Source organism: Tiliqua scincoides, chromosome 3 (assembly GCF_035046505.1).
Source record: "Tiliqua scincoides isolate rTilSci1 chromosome 3, rTilSci1.hap2, whole genome shotgun sequence".
NCBI lineage: Eukaryota > Metazoa > Chordata > Lepidosauria > Squamata > Scincidae > Tiliqua > Tiliqua scincoides.
The window spans coordinates 227,617,611-227,636,365 of record NC_089823.1 but is presented as its reverse complement, the minus strand read 5'-3'; the positions used below and the strand labels follow the sequence as shown (position 1 = coordinate 227,636,365).

Here is an 18,755-nt window from a genome sequence, read left to right as displayed (position 1 = left end):
ATGACGACTTTGTGTGTGCCACTTAGAAAGGGTCTACATGCCCCCCCAAAACCTAATCTGTATAAGTGCACAATCCTAACCAGGTCTACTCAGAAGTAAGTTCTATTTTGTTCAGTGGGGCTTTCTCTCAGGAAAGTGTCGTTAGGATTGCAGCGTAAATCTGCTCCCCTCTGAGGTCTGTGCCCTAGGTGGCCGACGAGTTGGCCTAATGATAGCACCACTCCTGAAAGGAGTATAGATGTTCCTCTATTTAAGAACAGGTTAGGTTCTAGAGGTTAGTTTGTTAAGTGTTTAGTTCTTAAGTCCAACATCGCTTTTATAGTGAAATAGTGAACATGTTGTGAAATCTGAACAAAAAATGTATGCACGGTACACTTATAGTACAGTATTCTGTATTGTGTGGACTTTGAAAAGTGGCTTAACGGGACTTACTGGGGCTGGCTGGAATAGGATGGGGAATGTTTGGGAATGCTGAGAATGGGTGCTAAAGCCATCTATGGAGACATGTTCAGACATAGAGACATGCCCCCTTATCCATGGGGGTTCCGTTCCCGAACCCTTACACGGTTAGCTAAAACCACGGATATCGGCGAACACCCATCCCCGCAATCCCAGGGGGCTGCCCCTCCCTCTGGAGGTAACATCACTTCTGGAGGGGCTTCTGATATCTGCTCCTGGCCTCTGCCAGACTCAGACTGAGCTTTAGAGCTTAGAACAGGGGTGCCCAAACCCTGGCCCTGGGGCCACTTGCGGCCCTCAAGGACTTTCTATGCAGCCCTCAGGGAGCCCCCAGTCTCCAATGAGCCTCTGGCCCTCCAGAGATTTGTTGGAGCCCACACTGACCCAACACAACTGTTCTCAGCGTGAGGGCGTCTGTTTGACCTCTCACGTGAGCTGTGGGATCCCTCCACGGCTTGTTGTTTCACATCTCTGATGCAGCAGTGGCAGCAAAGGAAAGGCCAGCCTTGCTTTGTGTAAGGCCTTTTATAGGCCTTGAGCTATTGCAAAACCTTCATTCATTCATATAAATTCCATCTCTAATATATTCATTTATGTAAATTTATTCAAATTTTAAATGTAAATTAATTCTTTTTTCCCCCGGCCCCCAACACAGTGTCAGAGAGCTGATGTGGCCCTCCTGCCAAAAACTTTGGACACCCCTGGCTTAGAACATGTGATATCCAGTTTCACAGAGAAACTGGAAGTGACATTTTTAATGCCTTAAAAGGCATTAAGAGGCCCAGGGAAGCCTGCCAGGGGCATCTCTGCTGGGCTCAGAAGGACCTACTGAGGCAAGTGGAGTGGAGCTCCCCTTGAATCAACAATACTGTTGATTGATTGTCTCTGGAGGGGATGCATGAGTGGGCCAGACCCAATCTGCGGATAACTGAATCTTCAGATACGGGATCTGTAGATATGGGGAGCCCCCCCTTTATTGAAAGCTGAATGTTCAAGTTGCATGTTAAGTAGAGGAGCTCTTGAGGGAAGGTAACATCCCACTGCCTTCCCAAAGCTCCTTTTGTCTGTGTGTTAGCGTGTTCGTGTTAGTAGGTTAGTGTGTGAGGTTTGTTGCTTCTTTCACAGAAGCTACGCTGTTTATCAACTTCTCATTGGTAGTTACTTTCACTTGAGCAGTTAGAACGCTATGAACATTCCATGACCGACACCGTACCTTAGCCAGTGGATGGGAGAGTTTGCAGAAGGGTGGCAACTAGGCCATAGTTTATTTTATAGTGCAGAAAAAATAAATAAAGTCATTCTTATTTCAGAATATCACTAAGGGATTATGTTTCTTTAGCGATCAAGAAGACAGCTTTCATAATATCACACACAATATCAATGTGTGAAGAAACACATTGCTGAGATCTTCCATTTAAACATTGTCGGAGCTCAAGAAGTATACCCTTCAGAAATTATTTTCTTTTTAAACTCTAATCATTGCTAGATCACACTTTTGCTTATTTACCCTTAGGCTCCATTATAGATCTTAACTTGTTTTTCCACAGTTGTAATTACCATATGTTTTCATTAATCTGATTCTGTTCGCTCTCTGTGTGCTTAAGCGATCCTGGTGTCAATCAATTATTCTGCTAGCCCATGTATCAACCCAATTAGAACAGCTCTTGGATTCTCTTACTTGAGTCTTTAATTCCAAAGATTAGTTGCCTGTAAAATAATCAGTGTCATTAGTGAATTTAAGAGAGAGGGACATTTAAGATAGAAGAAAATGGATTTTCTTTATCATTTCCGTGAATATTTGAGAGAATATAGTAGCAAGCAAACCAATTTGTTCTGTGGCTTCTGGTGCAAGGCTCTGTCATTATTCACCCAGATAAACAAACGAAACAGCTAATTGTCACATTTAGAGTATATCTCTACCTTTCACCAGTGGTGCATAGCTAATTGCTTAATGCTCAGGATTTCGATGTAAACGAGCAAAATCACAAGACCTGGTGATGAAGAAAGCAGCTGAATTGACCAAGAAAGGAGGTATGTTAATAACAATTCACCTCAAAGCAGAACCAGTGCATGCATGTACTGAGAAATCAGGACTGTGGACTTTGCCTATTAAACTTCCTTCTGCCCCCGTCCTTATTTTTTTGGTGTTGGGGAATATGTACGGACTGCAGGTACGTGTACCTGGCTGATCACGGCTTGCGGCAGTGGCCAGGCTATAAGGAATGTCATGTCACACTTTGCAATAGTCATAAAGGATGATAGTTCCAGCAGTGTAAGGCTCTATAAGGGTTATTATGACCCTATATTGGGTCATATATAGGGGTCATACCCCTGGGGGCTGGGGATAAGAATAGGCCCTCAGTTTGGCTGTACTTGTCGTTAGAGGCGACTAAACAGCCACCGGGTAAATGGGACTCGTCAGCCTGGGAAGGCAGCTCATCCGAGAGAAGGAAAACTCTGATCCCAAACCTCCACTGCCTTGTGGCTACATCCAGTTATGGAAAAGGCTTCAGGAGTCAACCTCGAGGCAAAATCCGGAGCTGGAGTCCCTGAGGCAGTTCATGGCTGAACACAGTCACGTTCTGGCAACTCCTGCGACGCTGCTGGAATCAACCGTATTGGCCTCTGCCTTTCCATTGGACCATTTCAGCGATGTGGAGAGGGGGGATTTGCTGCATGGGTAACAGCCTATCCTCCATACCTACTTTACCCAGGCTTCGCGCACTGGAGAGGAAAGGCAGCAGTGTTATGCTAGTTTATTTCATGTAGCCTATTCTTGTATCTGCTGTGCCAAAAACATGCATGCTTAAGCTAGGTAGCCACTTACCTATCCCTGAGTGCAATCAACCACACCAACCAGACCTTCAGTCTGGGATTACTAGCAGACATACCAGACATTTTTAAAAAAGGGTACAATGCATGACCTGTTTTACAATGCTTGTTTCATTCATCTTTCCAACAGCTCGGTATGGAGGTAATTCATATTCCAATTTTACCACCAACCTGGAAAACAAGGATTTTCCATATCATAAATATTTTGGACTGTTTTCTATCCCCACTGAAGAAGAGCTGGCAAAAGTAGCTTTCTTTCTATGAAGAAAGAATTCTATCATTTTCTTTTAGCACAGTTCAGGAGTGCTGCCAAATTTTAGGGGGAAATCATGCAATTCAGGTCAATGATTGCAGTTTCATCATTTCTGAATACTGATCTGAAAAACTGCTATGCTGTTAAGCAATCCACTTGCAAGATATGTGAATGAGCATTATTTATTTATTTATTTATTTAGAATTCATAGCCCACCCTTCTATCCCAACAAAGGGCACTCAAAACTTGGATTCTGATTAAAATCACCATGCCCCCAGTGTCAGCATAAAAAGGCTTCCCTGTATTCTTTCTGTAGTCTGTACTCAGCTGAATTCTTTCAATACATACATCATGTCAACTCATCTTCATTCTGATGAGATAAGCATACATGAACAAGAACTAATTCATTAAAGTCTGCCCCTTTTATACCAAACTATCATAAGTCAAATGCCAACTAATAGTTTACCAGTGTTTCACAAACTGTGGGTTGGGACCCACTTGGTGGGTCACAAACCAATTTCAGGTGGATCCCTATTCATTTCAATATTTTATTTTTTAATATACTTGATGCTACTCTGGTATGTGACTGGATTTAGGGAAATGTTACACATCTGTACTTTTAACAGGCTACTATGTACAGGTTCAACCTTTTCATACACTGATTTTTTATACACTGATTTGACTCAACACAAATGGCCACTGCAAATGAGAAGGAATGTGCTAATCCCTGGAGAAGGGGAAAAATACACCCCTTTAAACTGCTTTTCTTACTGTTGTAGAGATTTTTATCTCAACAGGATGAGAAGGGCCCTTTAAATTAAAGAATAACAGTCCTTTACAATAGTTAGAGAGAGGGCAGCCAGCTGACAATCCATCAATCATTCTCTCTCCAAGCAACACTCTTCCTTCCCCCTGAACAAGTGAAAGATAATCCTTTCTAAGCGACTGACTGTTGCTCAACCTATATATACTTTTAACAATGATAGTATATTGGATTTATTCCTGGGTAAGTATGGGTAGGATTGCAGCCTAGGATTGTTAAAAAAATTTCTGCTTGATGATGTCACTTCTGGTCATGACATAACTTCTGGTCGGCCCTGACAGATACTCATTCTAAAAAGTGGGTCCCAGTGCTAAAGGTTTGAGAACCACTGGTTTCTGCAGTTTTAGGATTACAAGATCCATGATGCAATGTGGTAGAAAACGCATGTGCAGGCTTTCAAGTGAAGTGAGCCTTTGACAAGATTTGTCAGTATTTAGATCTTAGTTCAAATCCCTGTTCAGTGTAGGTGCACAATGGATGACTTTCAGTTTGTCACCACCTCTCAGCCAACTTACTTCACATGGTAGCTGTAATGATAAAATGGGGGGGGGGGGAGGCAGATCCATGTCATCACTGAGCAAAAGGGAGGAAGTGTGGGATAAAATTACAAAATATAAATGTTGCAAGCAAGGGCAGTGAAAATGGAAACTGACACTATTCAAATAGGCAGATGAATTTTCTGTGGAAATCCACTCTTCTTTGAGCCAGGAGAATAGACACGAAAATGGAAATCTACCTTTCGGTTTACACATGCCTAGCACAGGTTGTGTAAGTGCCACAACCCTGAACACACCTGCATTCTCAAGATACTCCCAAGTGCTCAAGGCTATCAGATCTGCTTTCAGGATTGGAACTTTAGTCCCACTGAATCATTGGCAGTTCTGCAGTGCAAACCTTAGCGATATCTAATTAAAAAGCAAACAATCAACACTGCTCTAGGTAAGTACCCCAAAAGCGGGTGTGCGGAAAAACAGACAAAATGCTATTGACGCCAACTTTTAAACATGTTTTGAATATGCCACTGCAATAAGGGAAGAAACTGACCTCAAGAAGGGGGTGACCGTGCTTAACATGTGATATAAAAAGGGGGAAAAAACCCAAGAGGGGTCTTCTGCATGCAAAGCATATGCTCTGCCACTGAACTTCAGCCCCCCTCCTAAGTTTTTATTTTGATAATTCACTGGAGTTGCTACCCTATCAGCTAAAGCAGGGGTGAGCAAACTTCCAACTTTAATGCTCCGCGATTCAGTGGTATAGCTAGGGAGGGCTGGGGAATCAATTGCCCCAGGTACAACCCTTGGGAGTGCCTTTCTGAGGCCTTCCAAGACTCATAGAGTCAGCGCACGGCCATGAGCCTTGAAAATATTTAAAAGACCCGCTTGAGCACTTAGAAAGACACCTCCGGTTTTTGCTAAAATCAGAACTGTTTAGAATCAGGGAGGCTATGCATAACTGTGCAACACCCCCCTGGCCTTAGAAAAGCATTTCCAGTTATTGAAAATGGGAAGTGCCTTTCTAAGGCCTTGAGGAGACCACAAACAGCCTTCCTGGGCCTCAGAAGGTTTGCCGGAAGCCTTGGAAAGGCACTTCCCATCTTACCAAAAACCGGGAATGCCTTTCTAAGGGCTTCAGCAGGTCAGGGGTGTGTTAAAATTTTGTGTCCCTGGGTGCCAGATGGTGTAGCTATGCCATTGCCTGGCCTTTAAAAATTGTGTAGAAGTGGTAATTGCACAGATGACAAGCTGCACCTTCTAAAATTCCCTCTTCTACACAATTGTTAAAGGTCCAGGAGCCCTAAAGTTGGAAGGTTGGCCATCCCTGAGCTAAAGGTTAAAGAGGTAAAGAGAGATGGTGTGCACTTCTTGCATCTGAGCTAGTGCTTTTTTCCTGCTTGGCAAAGGAACTCTACTTCAGCAGATTTGATACTGCAACTCTAAATGGTAGGTTCTTAGTAAGCAAAGATGGCATAACATCTTTTCAAAGTCTTACCAACCAGTGAACATAAGAACATAAGAAAATAAGAACAGCCCCAATGGATCAGGCCATAGGCCCATCTAGTCCAGCTTCCTGTATCTCACAGCGGCCCACCAAATGCCCCAGGGAGCACACCAGATAACAAGAGACCTCATCCTGGTGCTCTCCCCTACATCTGGCATTCTGACTTAACCCATTCCTAAAATCAGGAGGTTGCGCATACACATCATGGCTTGTACCCCATAATGGATTTTTCCTCCAGAAACTCGTCCAATCCCCTTTTAAAGGCGTCTAGGCTAGACGCCAGCACCACATCCTGTGGCAAGGAGTTCCACAGACCGACCACGCGCTGAGTAAAGAAATATTTTCTTTTGTCTGTCCTAACCCGCCCAACACTCAATTTTAGTGGATGTCCCCTGGTTCTGGTATTATGTGAGAGTGTAAAGAGCATCTCCCTATCCACTCTGTCCATCCCCTGCATAATTTTGTATGTCTCAATCATGTCCCCCCTCAAGCGTCTCTTTTCTAGGCTGAAGAGGCCCAAACGCCGTAGCCTTTCCTCATAATGAAGGTGCCCCAGCCCCGTAATCATCTTAGTCGCTCTCTTTTGCACCTTTTCCATTTCCACTTAGTGGAGTCACTAGGGGGTACAGGCCACACTGGGTGACACACACGGGGTGGGGGGGTTACACCACTAATAATAATAATAATAATAATAATAATAATAATAATAATAATAATAAACTTTATTTATACCCCGCCCTTCTCCCTAAAAGGGACCCAGGGCGGCTACTGATCAAAATGTTTAAAATCTTGGTATTTTTTAAATAATACCATCATGTTATATATCATTCGATGCGTAATTTCATGCAGAATGCAATGAAACAAATAGAGTTGAAATATCGCTATTCTTTCAAATGTTATAGCCAAAAACCCAGCAGGAGGGATGATGCTACATCAACATGCCCACAATCACTAAAACTGAGTGTTCAGAGAGTTAGAACAGACAAAAGAAAAAAATATTTCTTTACTCAGCGTGTGGTTGGTCTGTGGAACTCCTTGCCACAGGATGTGGTGATGGCGTCTGGCCTGGACGCCTTTAAAAGGGGATTGGACAAGTTTCTGGAGGAAAAATTCATTACGGGGTACAAGCCATGATGTGCATGCGCAACCTCCTGATTTTAGAAATGGGCTATGTCAGAATGTCAGATGCAAGGGAGGGCACCAGGATGCAGGACTCTTGTTATCTGGTGTGCTCCCCTGGGGAATTTGGTGGGCTGCTGTGAGATACAAGAAGCTGGACTAGATGGGCCTATGGCCTGATCCAGTGGGGCTGTTCTTATGTTCTTATGGATGATACGAACCCTAGTGATACTACTGAAACCAACCCCTTGATATCAAGGTTTGCCAGCACAATGTGTTATAAACAATAGAGAAGCCACACAACGTAAATGGCCCTTGAGAGGCTGTGTGTTGCCATGGCTTTGCAATGGCTTAGCAAGTGGAAGGGGCAGATTACATGGCATGTTTCATCGCTTGCAGTACTTACCATGCCCCCCTGCAGCTATGCCACTGCTATTACGTTTAACTTCCCAACTCTCTAGCTGTTTGTTATTCACACTTTATTGAAAATAATAATTTGCCAATTACTGCAATTAGCATACATCGCAGCATCATAACAAAACATTTTTATTTTTTTTTTGCCTGTAAATAAATGGTCAAAATATTTACCTCCCTATCAAGCTATTTCCAGTCTTGCATTTAAAAAGCAACTGGAGCGTATTCGGTTTGATGGCAGTTACACATGGTTCCTTCCTTCCTGGAGAAAGAAGCAAAATTATAGCCAAAATAAAACAGTAAGCAGACTGTGCTTTACTTGTTCAATGACACTCTATTGGACCACCCCGAGACTTGCTGGGCCAGCAAATAAATGATGGAGATGGGGCATTTCCACCACTGAACCAGCTTACTATTATGAAAGATGTTATCCTTGCAGTGAAGGGATGGCTTTCAGCCATTACAGACAAATATGCTAGCTGAGACATTTAGCATCGAGGTATAAAAGTCCTGAAGCTAAACAGTACACAAAGCACAATGTCTTCACTAAAGCTGCGATGTGTGGTGAGGTCGACGGCTACGGAGGCCACTTACTGTGGCACTGCAAGGTATTCTGGGACGCTACTCAGAAACTGCAAGGCATTCTAGGGCCCTACCTGGCTGTAATCAAAGGTGAGGCTGAGCTCGTCACTGCACATGGTGCCTGTCGCTATACAGGGAGAGACAAGAGGTGCAGCAGTGACAAGCTCAGCCACCCTTCTGATTGCGCTACCCCACAGAAACTGGATGGAGTGCAGGCAGAAACTGGGTGGAGTGCAGGAGTGCATGCACACGTACTTATGGCCTGTGCTCCAACCAGTTTTGTAGGGGTTGTGTTATCAAAGGGGAGGCTGAGCTCATCATTGCTGCACCTCTAGTTTCTCTCTGCACTTGCAGCGGAGCTCTGCAAACTTGGTGATCTTGATTATTTAAAAATGATTGGAATCAGTGGCATAGCTAGAGGGGGTGCAAAGCACAAGGTTTTGCTCACTGCAGTGTATAAAGTGGACACTGGGCACAACTTGGAGAAGGGCACAAACTGGGATTCAATGGAAGGGACTAATAGTTATTAAACCCCCTCCCCTTTGGAGCCATTCTGAGCAAAACAGGCAAATGCACCCCCTCTAGCAACACCACCACTACATTCCAATCATATCAAAATGACATTTGTAACAGCTCAGTTGAAAATTCTTCGTATTTTTTTAAACTTTTTGTGACAGTTGTGTTCATTTGCATATGACATGTGAGACTCTGCCTTCCTTGCCTCTCTTGACCGCATGTCCCTGGACTAAAGGAAGGTTTTTCGGGAAGTCTATGGAGCTGCGAGGAGGAACTGTAGCTTCATGATACAGCCCCTGCCTTGCGTGCAACGGGTCCCAGTCCCTGACATTTCCAGGAAGAGTTGGGAAAGACCTGTCTGAAACCCAGGATTCAGCTGCCAGATAGTACTGAACTAGGTGATCTGCCTCAGCAGAAGGCCACTTCGTTTGACATATAGTGAAGGCCTGGACAACTTTCGCTAGATACAGGTGACACCCCACAACTCAGCTTGACTAACAAGCTGCATTGCTTTCTATTGGTTCCAGGATGGTCCCCCACATCAGATATTTTCCTGGTCTCATTCAACAACTTTTTGCTTCTCTCAAAACTCCTTGGAGGTTTCGCTCTGCATGAACCTCCATATGTGTCTTGAAATGTGACTTGCAGCAAAAATCTTCAATGACTTCCTTGTTTGCAGCCCATGGTCTTTGAAATGTGTTTTCAAAGCAGTGCTGGAAAAACCCTGAGAAGTATGACCACTGAAGTACATACAGTACACTGATACCATGCGAAATTGTTGCCTAGTCTTTGTTTACAGGGTTCAGCTGGAAAAAAAAAACCAGTGATACTAAAAAAGGATTATTGTGCAACTTCAGATATATGGCCATGGAGGATGGGTGTGCATAATTCATGTTGGTTGGTGTAATAATGAACTACTCAGAGTGCCTGCTCTTGTACATTGCATACAAAGTGCACCATCTGGCTGTAAAACAGACCCTACACATTATGCACTTAGCAAATTTCGTTACAGTTCATCTGCAAGCACAGGCAGCGAAGAAAGGAGAGCAGCTACTGGTCCTTCTCCTAAAGAATCCTGCAAATTGAGCTGACTGTTACAGCTTGGATAATAAGAACATTCAAATGCCATTCACGCAGACACTAAAGCCTGCAAGGTAAATCAGACAGCAGCATCATAACATCTTCAATGCCAGCGTAATAGCTTTACATGCTTGCAATAGCAGACACAATGGCTTGGACAGACACTGCTTGGACAGACATTGCTTTGAAGCTGTTGAGCCCAATCCTAGGCAGGTCTACTCAGAAGTAAGTCCCACTGTAGTCAATGGGGCTTTCTCCCAGGTAAGTGTGGATAGGATCGCAGCCATTTCCTTCTAAACTTGTTCCACCATCATGAGCTTGGCAAATGCAGCGGTTTTGAATGCCACCATTTGAGGCAAGGTTGGTCAATACCAAGGCAGGACATTTTTGGTGGTGGCTCTAGTAGAGAATGAGGATGGAGCAAAACAGACCCTGGGCAAAACTTGGAGAAGGGCGCAAACTGGGATTCAATGGAAGGCACTCTGTTTCAATGCACTGCTGAAACACAGACGCCTGCGTTGGCTGGGTCATGTTGTGAGAATGGATGATGGCCGGATCCCAAAGGATCTCCTCTATGAAGAACTCGTACAAGGAAAGCGCCCTACAGGTAGACCATAGCTGCGATACAACTGCAAGAGGGATCTGAAGGCCTTAGGAGTGGACCTCAACAGGTGGGAAACCCTGGCCTCTGAGCGGCCCGCTTGGAGGCAGGCTGTGCAGCATGGCCTTTCCCAGTTTGAAGAGACACTTGGCCAACAGTCTGAGGCAAAGAGGCAAAGAAGGAAGGCCCATAGTCAGGGAGACAGACCAGGGACAGACTGCACTTGCTCCCGGTGTGGAAGGGATTGTCACTCCCGGATTGGCCTTTTCAGCCACACTAGACGCTGTTCCAGAACCACCTTTCAGAGAGCGATACCACAGTCTTTCGAGACTGAAGGTTGCCAACAACTAATAGTTATTAAACCAAGGGCACAATCCTAACCAGGTCTACTCAGAAGTAAGTCCTATTTTGTTCAATGGGGCTTACTCTCAGGAAAGTGTGGTTAGGATTGCAGCCTAAGGCTGCGAACCTGTGCACACTTTCCTGGGAATGAGAGATTGAGAGTGCAATCCTGAGTGCTTTCTGGGCCAGTGCAAGTCCTAAGGCACTTCTGCACCTCATTCATTCACCAGTGCAAGGCTGTGTTCTGGCCCGCAGAGGCTGCATCCAGCCTCTGTGCCGCTTGAAACAGGTAAGCTTGTGCCAGCCAAGGGCAGCCAGTGTGGGGCGCAGGGGGAGGATGGAACAAAGGCATTTTGGGCAGGGGAGAGGGCGGGTGGCGGGTGGGCTTATGGGTGGACTGGATGGAGGTGGGACCAGACTCTGGTACTTAGGCCTGATCCTAACCCCTGTCCCCTGCTGGGTTGGCCCAACCCAGGCTGCTCAGATTTGCTTCAGCAATTTCACTGGTGCAAATCCGAGTAGCCCCATTAGGGCTGGCTGCAGCATGACATGGGATAAGGGGAGTTCATTTCCTTTACTCTGACTTGTGGCCACAGCCAGCCCCAGCCCCGTGCTGGATAAGAGACAAGTCGGCAGCAACTGTTACCCTGCACATGCCCAATCTTGTCTGATCTTGGAAGCTAAGCAGAGTCAGGCCTGGTTAGTACTTGGATGGGAGACCGCCTGGGAATACTGGGTGCTGTAGGCTTATACCATCGTCTTTCGAGACTGAAGGTTGCCAACCAACCAGCTGGCCTGACTGAATTGGGCTGCTCCAGTCCTTTCCGCTGTCCGGACCATGGAATGTGGCCTGAACAGGTCAACCTGAATAGGTCAACACCTGAACAGCACCTGAATAGGTCAACATTTTAGCTCTCCATCACCTGTCAAAAGGGCTGTAAAAGCAACGAATGGCTGCCCACAGCACAGAAATCAGATTAATACATTGAGTCTGAGTACCTTTTCATACTCAGATATTCATGTTGCATTTCCACAGTGCAGAGACTTAATAAGCTTGTTGGTCTCCATTCTATCCCAGTGGTGTAGCTAGAGAGGGGTGCAAAGCACTAAGTTTTGCAGGAAGTCTCACCACAGCATGCAAGTGGCCCCTGCCCTTACACGCTGTGGTGAGGTTCCCTGAAAAACCTAGTGGATTGCACCCCTTCTAGTTATGCCACTGTTCTATCCAATGTCCCTGTGGAACACTTTTAGCCTGTCTCGCATTTGAGCTCTACTGTTATTCCTCTGTTTACAGTCTCCAAGTGCACACAAAGTTAAGCAGCTGAAGTAAATGTTAAGTGCCTCCAGTCCAAATTATCAGAGGATGTTCATGGAGTGCCACTAACTTCCTTGGACTCGGTGCTGTCAAGTCTTCAAGTGCTGGTGATTAGTGAAGGAGCAATGAAAGCTAATGAACTGAACATAGAACTGAAAAAAGAAGTGATCCAGATCAGGGCAGGCAAACAGAGCTTGCTACCACAACATCTGCATTCTGGAATGGTTTTTAAAAAATAATCCAAAGAGAGAAAAAAATGATTTTTGTTTAAAAGCCATTTCTGCCCAACGTTGCATATACACAGCAGGGACAAAATGTGTACACCTGTGAGCCGGGCAAAAATGGGCTAATACTGGGGCTACCTTTGACCCAAGGGATCTGTTTTCCTAGAAAAACAGCCAGGAGGCCAAAGTTATCTTGACTGTAGGTTCCCAACTTTTACTCTTGGGCCCTAGCGACAGCTCAATCACAGAATTAGACCCAGTGGCGTGTTAGCTTAAAGCCAATGGGCTGCACATTGGGTGCAGAGCAGGTCATGTGTTCAGGATCATGGGTGCAAACCCTTGTCCGATGAGGCGGACCTAAATAAACGTTTAGGTCAACTCCATTCCAGGAATGAACACAAACACTGATTTTAAGTACTTCAAACACTGGTACAGGTGATTGTCCCTTTGTGAGTTCCAATCAGTGATGGGCTGCAAATGTGATGATCCGTCACCAGTCACTGTTCTCTCCCAAGCCTCTGAGGCCCTGGGAAGCTCCTGAAGGGCTTCCCCAGGCCTCAGAATGTATTATAAGGCGAAAAACGTCACTTCCGTTTCCCCCAGGAAACTGCAAGTTGCAATTTTTCAGACTTTTTGACCCTGCGGAGCTCAGAAAAGCCTCCGGAGGTGAGGGAAGCTCTTGGTTTCAGAGGGTTAGAACAGGTAACATCTTTGAACATGCCGTGTCACTTGATGACGGGGGTGCAGGAATGCATCCCCATCGTTAAGGGATGCACACCTGTACACATGGCCCATCTGTAGTTCAGATGTTTTCCCAGCAATCGTTTTTAGCCTCTCTTTGTTACTGTGGCTAGACTGCAAAGACCTTTCCCCTGTCCAGGTTAGCTAAGATCTCTGCCTGATGTCTCAGTGTCCCTGCAAGCCCTTGACAATGAAGGCAGGCCGTTGCTGATACCTCTGCCTCCAACAGCTCCATCTCTCTCCTGCCCTTGAACTTATGAGCAGCTGCCCCTGATCTCCACTGAAGGAGACAGTCAAGCGGAATGCCTGCATGTGTCCTTGGGGCTGAGAATCTCCTGGCCCCAATATTTGTTCAGGCAGTGGGATGGGGGTGCAGTGGAACTCTGAGGCAGTTGATGGTAGCGTAGGCCCCAGCAATGACTTACAGACAGCGACAATCTAAGAAGAGCGCAATTACCATGGGGGGATTTTTAAATATATGAAAAGAGCCACACAGAGGAATAGGCCTTGTACATTCAGTTCTGTTCCTCAGCATCTCTTTAATAATGGATTCTTTTTTTGCCCCCTTTCGAAAATGCCCAAAAGTTTTTCTGTGACTCCGTATTAGGTCTTAGAAATAATAGAAGAATTTCTAGGTCATCGTGCTGAATAAAACATGCTCCACTGTAAATTTGACAGGGCTCATTATGCAAGTCACCTAGCCTGACATTAGTGGTAAGAGAAATTGTGAAATTCATAAGCTCACATGTTGGTTGCTCAGGAAGCAGGGCTTCCTGTCCCTTTGCATTCCCAGACCTTGGCGTTCCGGGTGCCATAAGCAAAAGCTATAATATATCCTATGCAGTCATGCATAAAACATTTCCTACCCCCAGGTTCAGGACGCTTTAAAAATGTATCTGGGGAAAAAAAGATGCTGACTGGTTCATGGGTGACTATCTTAAGTTGACGGATCACATGCACGGCTGTGGTTGTAGTTTCCTACTGTTTACAACTAGTGTAGGAACCAGACCCCCCCCCCCCACTGTAAAGGTACCTTAATCTGTAGAACTGCAACCATTGCCATATGTGGATTGTAGAAATCTTATGTCTCTAGTAGAGGTACTAGCTTGCGGCTGGTTGGCATCAATAATAATAATAATAATAATAATAATAATAATAATAATAATAATAATACAGCCTAAGCAATTTGGCCAGCACATATGAAGTCATAGAAAAACAGCCATAGCACTATCCGAGTACACGACAATACATTTTTCCATTATTTCTCAGACTTCGGAAGATCTCTTTAGTTATCCTGATACAGTAACCAGAGTTCAGGCCACAATTAACTAAAAAAACCCAAATGTTCTCAAGCTTACTATTTAGGGATGCGGTGAATTCTGTATTCAGCTGTGACATTTGGGAGTGCAAACGCCCCTGCTCCAATGTTCACAAGCAGGACTGGTGCAAACCTGAGCAGAGCTGTGCTCACCTTGATACTGAAGGTTGCCTCTTGGAGCAGAGAGGGGGCGAAGGCAGTTGCAACATGTGCTACAGGGCCTGGGGAGGCGGCATCTTTTCCAGCTTGGGACTACAAATCCCAGCAAGCTGCATATATTTTTTCAGGTAGCAGTAGTGCCGGAGAGATGTATGTAAACCTCCTCCCAGCATGATGCTCTGGTTGCATATGTTTTTCAACTTCTAACATGCCTGCCATACTTGCAACCATTAGTTCAAAGCTACTAAACATGGTGACCTCCATGCATTTGAGTTCTACTGGCAGAAACATGTTGGCCTCTGTGCATTTGAGTTGTAATGACACGTCTATGACTCGATGCCATTTTGTCATTTAGTAATGAATGGGAAAAGAAGTGTACTAGAGGTCTGCTAGTGATGTCACTTCCTGCTAGCTGAAAAACGTATGCATCCACGATTCTAACTGCACTAGTTTCAGAAAAAGACAGGTCCCACGATGCTTGCAAGAAATGGCAGGGAGTTTTTAATGTAAGCATTTGTTCAAAAATGTAACCCACATCTATACACTGAAGTCAGCCCTTTCTCCCAGCTCATAAAGATACTATCCATTCCTACCTCATTCTGCTTCATGTGTAGATCAGCCACAACTGTGCCGCTAACAGATGTCACTCCGTGCCGTGCCATTACCTATTCCTGTGTTGTTCTTTTGTCCTGCAAGCCTTCAGCTGAATCCTTGTTCTCCCCACACCTGCCTCTCTGCCCTATGGATTCACTTTGTCATTTAGTCACACAGGCATTTGTCTGGCCTGCTCATCAGAAGAGGCCTGACCCTATAAAAATCTGCATCCTTGTTTCCCCCAGAGAGGGACTGATCCTCTCTAGTGCATCACTCTCTTATGCAGGGCTACAACCTCGACAGCCATGTTGCATAACTTAGAGACAGTCCTGTCACTCTAATATCGTCACTCTCTATGTGATCTCACACTTACCCCTCACAACAGATTTGATAGACAGCTCAGGATACGGAATGTAAGCAAAAATGCTCTGCAGCAGAGTCAGTCTAACTTTGGGTTGCAAGCGAAATGTAACTACTGTGATGGGCAGTGATGCAGCATGTAGCCAAGAGGAATATCTAGCTCAAAAAGTTCACTCTTCTTATGGGCAAAAATATATCACCTTTACACTCAGAGTGGGAAAAGCCCTGCATACCACTGGGAATCAATGGCAATAATTTATTGTATCTCTTGCTTCAATGGTGCCCATCGCAAAACAGAAAAGAAGCATTTTCCTGGGGCGAAACTCTCATCTAAATGTGCCTTCAAAAGCCATGTATTCATGATTATGTTGTATAATATGTTGGCATGAATGGGGAAAAAAAAACCTCAGGACCTTAGTCTGCAGCATGGTTGGCCAGGCACATGATGCAGCCACATTGGTGAAGCTCACTACGCCTAGGTCTGGTTGGTGCCTCGATGGGCAACTGCAGGAAATTCCCAGTCAGGCTGAGTTCTGTGCTGGAGGAGAGGTGGGACAGAAATGTAAAAAGTAAACTAGTAAACGCCACCTCTGATTCACCTCTGCCTCTGAAAATCAAGGTGAAAGTGAATTCAGGGGTTGTTAACCCAACTCAACTTATCTGTTACCCTGCACATGCCCGATCTCGTCTGATCTCGGAAGCTAAGCAAGTTCAGGCCTGGTTAGTACTTGGATGGGAGACTGCCTGGGAATACCGGGTGCTGTAGGCTTATACCATGATCTCGGAAGCTAAGCAGGGTCAGGCTTGGTTAGAACTTGTATGGGAGACCGCTTGGGAATACCTGGTGCTGTAGGCTTATACCATAGTCTTCCGAGACTGAAGGTTGCCAACCATCATCAACTTATCTTGTAAACAGGCTGATAGGGCTCCTTGAAGGGCAGGGTCAGCCTTAGGGCAATTTGGTCAATTCAAGTGAATCAGGCCCTGCAGACAGGAGGATCCCGCACTGGGGCAGCAAGCAGTGCCCGCAGCCACAGACATCACTGTGCTCTGCACTTGACACCCTGGCATGGATTTGCCTATACTGGGGCATTGTGAGGATCGTGTGGTGAGCAGAGCCTTGCTGCTATGTGGCCCACCCAACCTTGGGGTCGATTGTCCTGAAATTGGACAGCTGAAAGCAGTTGGTGGTGATGTCATCACATGCCTGATCTCGTCTGATCTCGGAAGCTAAGCAGGGTCAGGCCTGGTTAGTACTTGGATGGGAGACCGCCTGGGAACACCGGGTGCTGTAGGCTTATTCCATAGTCTTTCGAGACTGAAGGTTGCCAACCAACCAACATCATGTCATGTCACCTACTTTCGGGTGCTGCGCTTGGTGTGGGCATGCCCACAAGCCCAGGCTTTCAGCTTCTGCTTGTCCTGCCCCAGTGAATAGGGGGACTGTGGGGGGGGGGGGGTTCCAACAAAATCATTTTATGTTAGGTCCCACAGGTCCCAAGGCTTTCCTTGTCAAAGGGCACCATTTCATTGTAGCCTGAAGGAAAAATGCCCATGCCTGGGTAGGCAGCATTGCTAATTGGCTCATCAATGATGGAAGAGTGTTTTGTGCTTGCAAGAACAACCTGTGCTCTGAAGCCCTTTCTTTTTCCTAGAAAAGAGAAATCAGTTCCTTTTTCCCCCCCTGCAGTAAAAGCTCTTACTGTCCTTCTAACCCTGCATTTGCTCTCCCTCTTTCTCCAGCCATTCAATAAATTAATGCACTGCTCCTGCTAAGCCTGGATATATGATCAACAATTTAATTGCAACACAGTAAATAATATTAAAATCCAGCCTCTTATTATTATTATTTAAAAACCAAAAAATACATTTTGAACGGCATCAGAAGCTTCACGTTTATTAAAGGGTAAACATCTTTATAGCAGTTATTTATAGTTTTGCATTATCTTCTTTCCCTCTTTTATATTTCTGATGTCTATGGAGGGCACTGGGCATAAAAAGGGTTATTATAACTGCTTCTATTTATAATACAAACAGCAGCTATGCCTCAGATCTGTCAGAGGAAAACACGAGATGCTTAGTATCACATACACAAGATCATGTCCTCCTTGTTCTTTGCGCTAAAAAGCCCAGAGTAACTACTGCCCCTTGTTCAACCAGAAATGCCACATCTGCTGTACACATGTACTGAATGAGAATGAAGCATCTTGCGGTCAGTGGCATACCTAAGGGGAGGAAGGGGGGTAAATTGTTCCAGGTACTACACATAAGAACATAAGAACAGCCCCGCTGGATCAGGCCATAGGCCCATCTAGTCCAGCTTCCTGTATCTCACAGCGGCCCACCAAATGCCCCAGGGAGCACACAAGACAACAGACACAACATAAGAACAGCCCCACTGGATCAGGCCATAGGCCCATCTAGTCCAGCTTCCTGTATCTCACAGCAGCCCAACAAATGCCCCAGGTAGCACACAAGACAACAGACACAACATAAGAACAGCCCCACTGAATCAGGCCATAGGCCCATCTAGTCCAGCTTCCTGTATCTCACAGCGGCCCACCAAATGCCCCAGGGAGCACACCAGATAACAAGAGACCTCATCCTGGTGCCCTCCCTTGCATCTGGCCTTCTGACATAGCCCATTTCTCAAATCAGGAGGTTGCGCATACACATCATGGCTTGTAACCCGTAATGGATTTTTCCTCCAGAAATTGGTCCAATCCCCTTTTAAAGGCGTCCAGGCCAGATGCCGTCATGTGCTAACCTATACCCCTGATGGTGGATCCTGAGGCAGACAGGGGGCTCCAGCAGGCCTTCCGAGGCTTGGGGAGGCCACCTTACAAGGGCACTTCCATTTTTTGCAGAAATGCCTCTCTAGCAGGCCTTCTGAGACCCAAGGTGGCTCCCCATGCCTCAAACCATCTTTCGGATGTTGCCCAGGGGTGTTCTGGGCATCCGGCCTCCAGCGGATGCTAACATCTGGGGGTGTTAAAAACTTTTGTGCCCCTGGGTGCCAGAACCC

General features: G+C 45.6%; 1 protein-coding gene and 1 pseudogene across 7 annotated transcripts in view; one reads left to right on the top strand and one right to left on the bottom strand.

Annotated features, from left to right (window-relative positions):
• The window catches only part of NLGN1 (neuroligin 1), a 569,544-nt gene that overhangs the window by 185,589 nt on the left and 365,200 nt on the right, over positions 1-18,755 (bottom strand). The gene's annotated exons all lie outside the window — the stretch shown is intronic.
• LOC136646529 (5S ribosomal RNA) lies at positions 11,648-11,767 on the top strand (annotated as a pseudogene).